Source organism: Eretmochelys imbricata, chromosome 22, assembly GCF_965152235.1.
Source record: "Eretmochelys imbricata isolate rEreImb1 chromosome 22, rEreImb1.hap1, whole genome shotgun sequence".
Taxonomy (NCBI): Eukaryota; Metazoa; Chordata; order Testudines; family Cheloniidae; genus Eretmochelys; species Eretmochelys imbricata.
In genome coordinates, this window is record NC_135593.1 from 14,464,690 (window position 1) to 14,474,879 (window position 10,190).

Below are 10,190 nucleotides of genomic sequence, written 5' to 3' on the forward strand. Positions count from 1 at the left end.
CATACCAGAGCTTCATGGGGAGTGTACAGAACAGGGCAACTATAGAACCATAGAGTTAGAAGGGACTGCCAGGGTCATCTGGTCTAACCTCCAAAGTGATTCACCCTATCTTCCATTCCTGGTCTCTGGTGGTCAGAGCTTTAGGTGAGCATGAGATTTTGTCCTGACCTTCTTGGCTAATACTCACTGCTGAACCTATCTTCCATTAACTTATCCAGTTTCCTTTTTGAACTCAGTTATACTTTTGGCCCTCACAATATCCCATGGCAATGAGTTCCACAGGTTAGTTGTGTGTTGTATGAACTTCCTCTTGTTTGAATTAAACCTACTACCTAATTAATTAATTAACTACAGATATAGTTGAAATTTTTTTTCCAATGTGCATTACTTTCCACTTATCAATATTGAATTTCATCTGCCATTTTGTTGCCTAGGCACCCAGTTTTGAGATACCTCTGTAGCTCTGTGCAGTGTGCTCTGGACTTAACTATCTCCAATGCAAAGTAAGAAAAAAATCACAAATTCCATGTGGTTTCCACTTACAGTCATGATACAGTCTTTGTCCACAAGAGACACAGCCCAGGGTTGCTGAAATATGGGTAAGTGCATTCCCTTGCATTCTGGTTTTCACTGGCCTCATGGTAAGGTAGCAATTAAATGCATGCCCAGCTTCCCGAGTCACTGTAGACCCACAAATGGTATCACATAAGCCCTACTGGCTGGCAAAGACTGGGGGTTCCTCTATCGGGTTCCAGGTCAGAACCAACCCAGGAAGGGGCCTCTACCCCAGTTCCAGCTCAGATGTGGCTGAAAATTATTTTGGCCTGAGGTGGTGGGGAATCTTCTGATCTTGCCAGATTTCTGCCATTTTGGTGCCGGGAATCTGAACCTGAGCCCTAGTGCTGACATGCTCTCTGATTTGAATGCCAGTCTATACCATTCCCAGCTCTGGCACCCACCCCACCCCTCTGGCCCATACCTACCCGTGATTCAGAGGGCTAGCCTCAGGCGCAACTTAATTCCTCAAAACACCGCTTTGGTGGGATTCAAGCGAGGCCGAGACCTTGTGTTGGGTGAGTGGCATCCAGCCCTCAACGTATTATTGGCCAAATGGGTGTTTGTTCCGGTGATGTCACTTGATATCCTACTGGTAGCTGGAGCTTCTGTGGATCTAGATGGACCTCCCCAGCCACGCTTGCTCAGGCCATTTAAATTGGATGCCGGCACAAATGTCCCCTACAATGAGCTTTATTTTCCTCTGACTTACACTGGTGCAAACCAGGAGCCAAAATATTGAAGCCAATGGAAGGGGCCCATCTGCATCACCTGAAATATTGTTCCCACCGTAGTCCACGACAAGAGTCCCACTGATTTCCCTGGAGTCCGGAGTTCTTCCCCTGGCTCTGCTCTAGCTCTCCCTGAGCTCAAGGCATTCCTTTGCGTTGGCTGCAGCATTAGGCCCGCTCTGTGTAGTTTGAGGACTGCAGGAGGGTTGGTATCTTTTATTGTTGTTTTTTAACCAGGTTTGCCGCCCCCAGGCTAACTCTGAGTTGTGGCAGGATCAGTGGCTCTTGCCCGGAAGACGCCACCCTCTCTTTCTGGCGGGAACTGTTGAACTCGTCCACCTGAAAGATTATTCGTCTGGCAGTCAAAAGAGAGAAATAAAAAGCTGGGGACAGAAGCCGGTTCTCCCGGGTCCCAGCCAGAGCCTTAAGCACAGGGCCACATGTAATAGGGCCGACTTTAAGGCAGATGTTCAGGTGGTCTCAGGAGCCTATAGCCCTGCATGGTGGGGATACGGCCTGGCTGAGCAGTGCAGAGCCCTCTCTCATCTCACCTTGAGTCCCACTCTCCCCACCCCCACTCGCAGTTCAGACCCCGCCTCTGCTCTGAGTTAATCTGCCCGTTGTGTACCGGTGCCGGGGGACCCCAGAGCTTGTGGAGGGCCATTTCTCACACTAAGTGTCTGCCCAGGCAGGGGATGGGGGCTGCGCTCCAGGCATTAACGGAATGTCGATGCAGACAGTCCCGGCAGGGCCAGCGAGGATCTGGATAGTCCTCAGCTAGCAAATGGCACCGACACCAGACAGGACCGGCTTTGCCACAGCTGCTAAGCAGGCTGGGAAGGGAGTTGAGGAGCCGGGGGAGCGGGGAGGGAGCAGGGTTTCTGGGATTGGAATGAGGGGAGACATGGAACCAGGCTGATGCAGGTTGCAGACTAGACCTGGATGGACATTGTGCCAATGTCCCCTCACACTGTTGAGCCCCTCGGGGCATCGCTGCGTTGGGCTCAGCCAAGCTCCCCTGGCCAAGAAGGAACAGCACCGTGGCTCGGTGCAGGTGGGTAACAGGGCCCAGCATAGGAGTAACTTCCCCTGATTCCAATGAGAATAGGGCCCCTGGGGTTAAAGTAACAGGCTTCCCCTTTCCCTGTCTTGGCATACAAGCTGAACTGGGAGCTTGCAACTTCCCCCTCTCTCTACTAGACAGAGCTGTTCCAGCATCTGTGATCAATGTCGCCCCCTAGTGGTATCAGCCAACAAAGGATAACAGCCCCTCTACTTCTGCTGCCTGCAGAATCGTGGATTACTGCTGACTCCTCCCCAAGACATTCAAAGCACTTTACAAACACTCCTGCAGCCTCCAGCCTCCCCTAAGCCCATGGGACTGTCACCCTGTTTTATAGATTAGGAAACTGAGGCACCAAGAGGGCAACCTAGCAAGCCAGGAACAGAACGCAGGAGTGCCAGCCCCCTTCACCACCGCACACCCATCCCCAGCCTGCAACAGCCCCAGACATCTCAGCAACTTGCTGTATTTTCCTAAACATAAATTCTACCTTCTAGTTAGCACACAGGCAGTGGCTTTTGCTGAACCCCACAGTGTCTGGGCCGGAGGGCTCACCTCCCTGGAGCCGCCCCAACCAGGAACACAGGCTTACGATCTCGCCTGCATCCTGCTTGCTGCCCATGTAGCAGAGAAGGTTTCGGCAGGGGTTTGTGTCCACACGACAATCCCTTCCTTGTGCTCGCTGCGTTGCTAAGGAGCCCACCTGCAGCTGCACTGGCTAGAAAGGCTCCCGCATGGAGAAATTGTCCTGCCCAGCTCCTGGCTTCCCTTGGGCCTGCTCTCTAAACCTCTGAGTCATGAACCTGAGAGGCGACTTCTGCAGCTGTGCTGAGCAGGAGGAAGTTTTCTGACTGGGCATCATTAACCCCTCTCACAGCTGGCTGAGCTCAGGGCCTTGCAAAAGCTCGCAAACAGCGACCCTCATAGGCAAGGCAAGGCTGGCAGAGGGCAGGCACTGCAGCTGATGCCTGCGGTGCCTCGGAGTTGGGAGAGGAGGAGGAGGTGCAGACAAAGGGTGTTGCGAAGAGAGGGATGCAAAGGAAAACAAGAGAAGAGGGAGGGAGGAAGGGAGCGGGAGAAGCAGCAGGAGAGATTTATACAGAGGATAAATAAAGCCAGCTACTGGGAGTGCTTTAAACTCTCTGGGGGTTGATGCCCAGTGGAATAGAGGGCTCAGGTGGAAAGGATGGCCAAATACAAAGCACGCCTAGAAAGGGGGTTGCCAATGGCCCCAGAGACCCACTCCTCTATTGGGATTCCAGGGGCATCCCTCGCCTACCTGGCAGACTCTGGGCGTACCCACTCCCAGCGTCTGCATTGCAGGGTGTTCTTCCCGGCCTCTCTGCCATGTAGGTCTTGGATGGCAGGGGAATTCAGGGCATGCAGACTCGCCCCTTTGCTGGGAAATGAGTCTAACCGTTGCCACTCGGGCTGGTGGGGGCTGTCCTAGGAATGGGCAAATATTTCCCTCTCTGTGGGTTAGGGCAGTGTCCAAATACAGGCTGGAGACTCAGAGGGTCAGTCTCCCACCAGAGTTCACCTTGGACAGCTTGTGCTGTCTAAGAAAAGCCATGTTTGCCTTTGGATGTACTTAACTCACCACTGCAGGGCTCAGACTATACACGCACTCCTGCAGGCAGGCATTACAGGATGGTGCATTGGACTGGGACTCAGGGGAGCTGGATTCTAGTGCCCCTGCTGCTGCTAGGCGACCACGGGCAAATTATAATTGTATTGTATGTCTATGATATTTGGAATGTCTCTTAAAGCCCCAGCTCCTGGACTCATATGATTATGAGAGTATCTCAGTTTTCATTTTTTTTTTTTTTAATAGAGGCTTAGGCCTGTCTGAAAATGTGACCTGAGGGCCACTTAGGGCAGTGGCTCTCAACCTTTCCAGGCTACTGTACCCCTCTCAGGAGTCTGATTTGTCTTGCGTGCCCCAAGTTTCACCTCCCTTAAAAACTACTTGCTTACAAAATCAGACGTAAAAATACAGACGCGTCACTGCACACTAGGATTGAAAAACTGCTGACCTTCCAATTTTTACCATATAATTACAAAATAAATCAATTGGACAATAAATATTGTACTTACATTTCAGTGTGATACTTGAATTTCACTTGTGAGCCTTGTCTGAAGCCGGAGCCTCAGGCAGCAGGGCTGAAGCATGTAACTTAGCTTCACAGGGCCCCTGTGGCGTGGGGTCCCAGGCAATTGCCCTGCTTGCCACCCCAATGCAGGCCAGGCCCTTGTGAGCCCCCTAAACCCTTCCTGTGACCCTCCTAAGTGTCGCAACCCCCACGTTGAGGATCACAGATCTAAATGAGCTGAGGACCTCCTGGAAGACCTCGGCATACCCCTGGCGGTACGCATACCCCGGGCTGAGAACCACTGATCTAGGCTATGTCTGCAGCTGCGGGATGAGCCTTCCCCGGCCAGGAGGACAGGCCCAACGTAAGTGGGGCTCAAGCTAGCATGCTAGAAACAGCAGCATAGATGTTCAGACCCTGGGAGCCCAACATCCATGCTGCTATTTTAAACCTCCTGGAGTGAGCCCTGCTTAGTTGACCTGGGACAAGACTCACTGCCACAGGGTTTTTTTGCAGCGTGGACATTCCCTCAGAGAGCAGAAGGCCAAGAAAAAGAACCCAGGATTATTTTGTTACTGCCATGATTTTTAAGCCCATCTTGTGATTTTTGGGGGCCTGACTTGTGATTTTTAAACCCCTGGGACGGGTGGTGCTGCCATCACCCCTCCTGCTATTGCCTCCAACGTCTCCCCCCTTCGCGAGCCCTGGATACAGGTGCTGTATCCCCAGTGATGAATCATCTGGCTTCTCTTGTCAGACACCCTTGCCTGGTGTGAAACTGCTTCCTCTGAATCACAGCAGCCCAGAGTGAGGAGCGGGGGGTGGTCCAGGGCCAAGTGGGAGGTCATCACGTGTCTCCTTGAGTGCCCCTCACACACACGCTCACGCCTCTGAACAGCAGAGCCCAGAGCCCAGGGAGTGCTCCCTGAACTGTGCTGTGAGACGGGCTCTCGGGGTCACTGGAGGGAACAATGGCCGCTCTCCTGGGCTCTCAGGGATGGGGGAGTCCCTTATGGAATCACCATGATCAACACCCTCTCTGCCGCCCCTCGGGGCCATCCCAGAGGAAGCTGCCAGTCTGCAGCCGAGCCAAAGCCTGCTGGTGACCTGAAGGTAGGTCAGCCCCTGCCCCTCATGCGGGTTTAGGTGGGGGTTACCCCATATGGGCTTCCTTGTGGCAGGGTGTATGTAATTACACACACACTCTGAGGCAGTGAAGGGGTTAATTCCCTTCCCCAGAGTGAGAGACCAGGCCCTGCCCCACCCACTATAAAGGCTTCCTTAGCTGCCAGGTCTGGATGATGGACTCTGTCTCTGGCTCATTAGGAGGGGAGTGCGTTTAGGGCAGGGAGGGTTTGTGTCCTTCTGTGTCTTAAGGAACTTTATGCTGGAGCAGGTGGCCCTACTCCAGCCCTGTCTAATGCAGATACAAGCCTGGCAAGCTCACCCTTTCTTCAGCTGGCCCAGGACGCTCACTTCATTGCAACAACAGCTGTGTGGAGATGCAGCCAGCTGCACAGCTCCCATGACCCCTCAGACAGAGGACACCGTGGTGGGGGAGGCCCTGTGAGTAAACCCTACATTTCATTTACTGAGCACTGGACACTGCCTCTCACCTACTGTCTGCTGGCCTGCAGCGCTTTGCCTTTACTACATCTGATCAGCAGTAGGCTGCTCTTGGTGCTCACCCCTGCCCTGTTCCTATCGGCCTCTGAGCCCTCAGTATTCGTCTGTGTGCTGCTTATCTGCCTCCTGCCTTGATCTACTGCCAGTAATTCCCTTAAGGCAGAGGCTGGGATTGTGTGTGTGGAGGAGGGCGGGGGGAAGTGCAAGGGTAACCTCATTTTGGGAGAAGATTATGAATCGGTGAGGAGAATGAGGTCATGAAGCTAGCTGTGGGTCATAGTGCTAAGGTCCATATTCGATCCCAGGAGAGACCCAACCTAGACTAGGCGGTGTGTGACATGGAATGAGAGTAGTTCGCCAAGGGGCGTGCTTAGTGGGGCTTTATGCTGGTGGCCCTATGGGGTATTCATGTGCTGGAGCAAAGAGGGGGTGGGATGTAACGTAAGGGGCATTCCTCAGCTCTGTGCTTGGAAACTGGGGTTGCCTACGTGAGCCAGGGCCTGGACTCGGTGGCTCAGCATTTCCCTTCCAGTCCTACGTTCCTGTAGCAGTTCTCTGGCTACTGGGGTATGTGTGGTGCCGATCGCTGGCAGACAGGGCTTGTCTGACTGGCTCTCTCGCTCTCTCTCTTCACGGGTTGGTTTTGAGGCCCTGGCTAGGAGTTTGGCATGGGGGGGTGCCCCCAAGGCAGGCTGGCGTGCAGCGTGGGGGGCAAGGTTTGGGTTATTCATGATGGGCGTTCTCCTTTACAAAGCACGGGATAGAAATGGTGCCAAGCTGCTGTGACGCCGGCTCTCGACGTGAAGCACCGGTCCCTGCGCTAACCGAAGCCATAAATTCTTCTAGCCAGGTGTGTAATGGCCACAGGGCCTTCCCTATCGCTGTTCCTGGCAGAATTTCTGCTGGCTGCTTCATCTGTATATTTTTAAGGCCGGAAGGGAGCTGGAGTCTGACCTCCACAATACAGGCCGGGGAAATCCCTGCTTGGAGTCCTGTAACTGGAGAGTCGGATGGGCCTGCAGCCAATCCAAGGCATGTGCTATCACCTCTGGTTGCCCTTTGAGGAACCACCACAGGGTGGAGCCCCTCTTCCCAGAATATGGTCCTGCAATGGTTGATACTCTGCTCCAGCCATCCTCCTGAGGAGCGCAGTCGTAGCTGCTGCTGGTTGCAGGACCTGCTGCTGCTGCACGCTGCTCTCCCAGTGGGCTGGTGGCCTGGCTCATTGCCACCCAGAGGGGATGCATCCACCTTTCCTCACCTGCCCTCTCCTGTCCAGTGCATCCTCCAGGATAGCAGGTTGTCGGAGAGGCGGGTGGAGGGTGGGCATCTGTAGCGAATGTGAGGGGACCAAGTGGGGTGGGCGGCACCATTCTGCATGGGAGTTCCCTGTAGGAACTGGACAGATCCAGCACCCACAACTCTGCCTCTGGGTGCCTGTAGGAATGGCAGGGGCAAGGGGAACAAGGGCTGTGCTTATGTCTGAGGGGTCCTACTTGCATCGGTGAGGGGTCCCTGAGTGCTCTGGTCCTCACGCTTCCTCTGAAACTCTCATTCATGTCCCATAACACCACTGCTTGGCTCCTACCTCCCCGACAGGCACCCTGCACCATCCTGTTGCTCAGGGAGCACCACGGCCACAATCCCCTCCCCAGGCAGGGCACCCTCCCAGCTAGGCCTTTCTGGTAGCTGTGGACCCACCTTGCTGGCCAGCCACATGCCCTGTGCAGCCATCTCCCACTCTCCCTCAGTGGGCAGGCTTCCCTGCATCCCACCCTGGAGCTCCGACTCCCCACGCAGCCTGTGCCCCCCACTCTCCCCCAGGCTAGCTCCGCAGAGGAGCCCCATCGATAAGGGGGAGCCAGTCTCTGCAGCGGAGCAGCATTCTGCCAGTAGAGCCCTGCAGACTCCTTCCCCTCCCTGTATTAGCTGGACTTTGTGCTGGAGATCTCGCAGAGCGGGGAGTACAGCTTGTCGGGGCCTACGGGCTTCCTGACAGGAAGATGGATACAGAGAACCCGGCTTCCTCCACAGCACACACGGAGGAGAGCGCAAAAGGGCCGGTGCGTGAACACTCAGGCGCTCTGTTCCCATTCGCAGCCCCGAGACCTTGGCCTCTGCTCCCATTCTCGCCCTGAAAGATGCTTTCCTCAGGTCCTGCTTAGCAAGAGCCTAAGATGGCAGCTGCCCCTGCCACAGGGCCCAGCAGGGATGGGGAAGTGAGCCGCAGTTCAGCTCAGGGGAGGCCCTGGGCAGTGCATGGCTACGACTGGGGTAACCCCCACCAGACTGGGGAGGTCAAGGGGCTGAGTCGGTTTTAGATCAGATTCCATAGGGGTGGCCCAAGGCACCGCAGGGACAAATGGGGTGGCCACCATGTCATGTGGGAATACTCGCTCACCGGCCCTGGCAGTTTCCTTGGCATCACTGAGTCCCTAAGGGCCTGCTGCTCTCAGTCACGCTTGTATTTGTGTTGCTGTAGTATCTTGAAGCAGCACCTGAGATCAGGGTGCTGCTGTGCTGGGTGCTGGACAGGAGCATGCTGAGACAGACAGAGGATGGGAAAAGGCCAATATTATCCCCATTTTACAGATGGCCAACTGAGGCTTAGGGTGGCTACAGGACTTGCCCAAGGCCTCACAGGGACTTTGTGGCAGGGCTGGGTGGCTAACCACAAGAGAGCATCCTTGCTCCCATTTGGCACCGCAGCTCAGACACAGAGGGGCTCCACTGGAAGGCAGTAGCCCCAGGGGGCTCTGGTCGTCACAAGCTGAATGCGATTTATAATGGTGCGTGTATGAACAGCATATCTGCCGGGCTCCAGTGGAAAGTCATGATCTCAGTGCTGTCTACCTAGCCCCCTTTTCTCTATCCTTCTCCCCAGCCCAGTTCCAGGGTAAAACAGGAGATGGCTATTGAGGTCAGGGTGCCGCTGAGCCACAGGTCCCGCCACCCCCAGGTACTAAGTCCCTTTGCTGGGGACCTGGCTGTGGCTTGGACTCAACCCAGGAAGCTGGTATTTCATGTGAGCTTTGGCTGGATGAGGTCAGCCCCGGTAACTAAGGAGGAATCATATCCCACCTGCTCCTCCCCAGGGAGCTGACTGTCAGCTGAGAGATTCCTCTTCCATCAGCCTCAGCGATTGCTTCTGGCAAAATCCAGCCCAGCAGTCAAAGAATCCCACCCTGGAGACACCTGCCTCAGATGCCTCCTGGCCCTGCTGCCTCCCGGGGCCTTTTCACTTCAGGGTAGCAGCGTTCGCTGGATGGGTTTTCTGCTTGCCTCGGTTTGACCCTCTAAGGATGTTTAGCATCTCTCAGCTCTGTGGCATCTGGCCCATTAAGGATGAGTCATGCTTTCCAGATGTGCAGCAGCAGGCTCTGCCTGGGCAGATTGTTCAAGGCCTCCTCCTTCCTTTTTTTGGGCTCCATCTTCAGGAGCAAAGTTACTGTTATGCTGGAGGGTGCTGGTGGCATCTTTGATCCATGGACAATCACAGACCCCACTGAAGCTGGTGGGAGATCTTAGCCACCTTTTGTTCAGGCTCAAGGAAAGAGTGATTAAATGCCGTTTTGTTTAGTGATAGTTGAAACAACAGAAGCCACTGTGCAAGGCATGGCCCCAGCATGGCAAGGCTTGAATAGAAGCTGAGTCCTATGGCCTGAAGAGCTTCCCTGGAGACTGATTGCAAATGTAGCGGCTGGAGCATTGATTGGTTCTGGTGTCTGTCTGAATGTGTTTGAAAGGAACCAGAAAGAGAGTAGACCAGGAACAAAGTAGGGGAAGCATGGCCCTGGAAGGAAGCCAAGAGAGCTTCTCTTGGGCAGACTTCTGGTTGGAAAGGCAGGCTTGGAAACTGCAAGTGAGGAAACGGCTCCTCTTTGTTCCTAAGGTGTTAGGGAAGCAGGAACTTGTGCGTGGTGCTTGTAAATAAACAGGATTGCACCAAAGAAGTATATGAGTCACATAATCAATTTCCTTTCCTAACAAAAATAACCTGCAAAACCCTGCATCCTGGGTAGCCCCTCTGGCCAGGGGCATAGTTACTGATCTTAATTAAATAATACCAAGGCCAGATGGAACCACTGTGATCATCTAGTCTGTCTTCCTGTACAATACAGA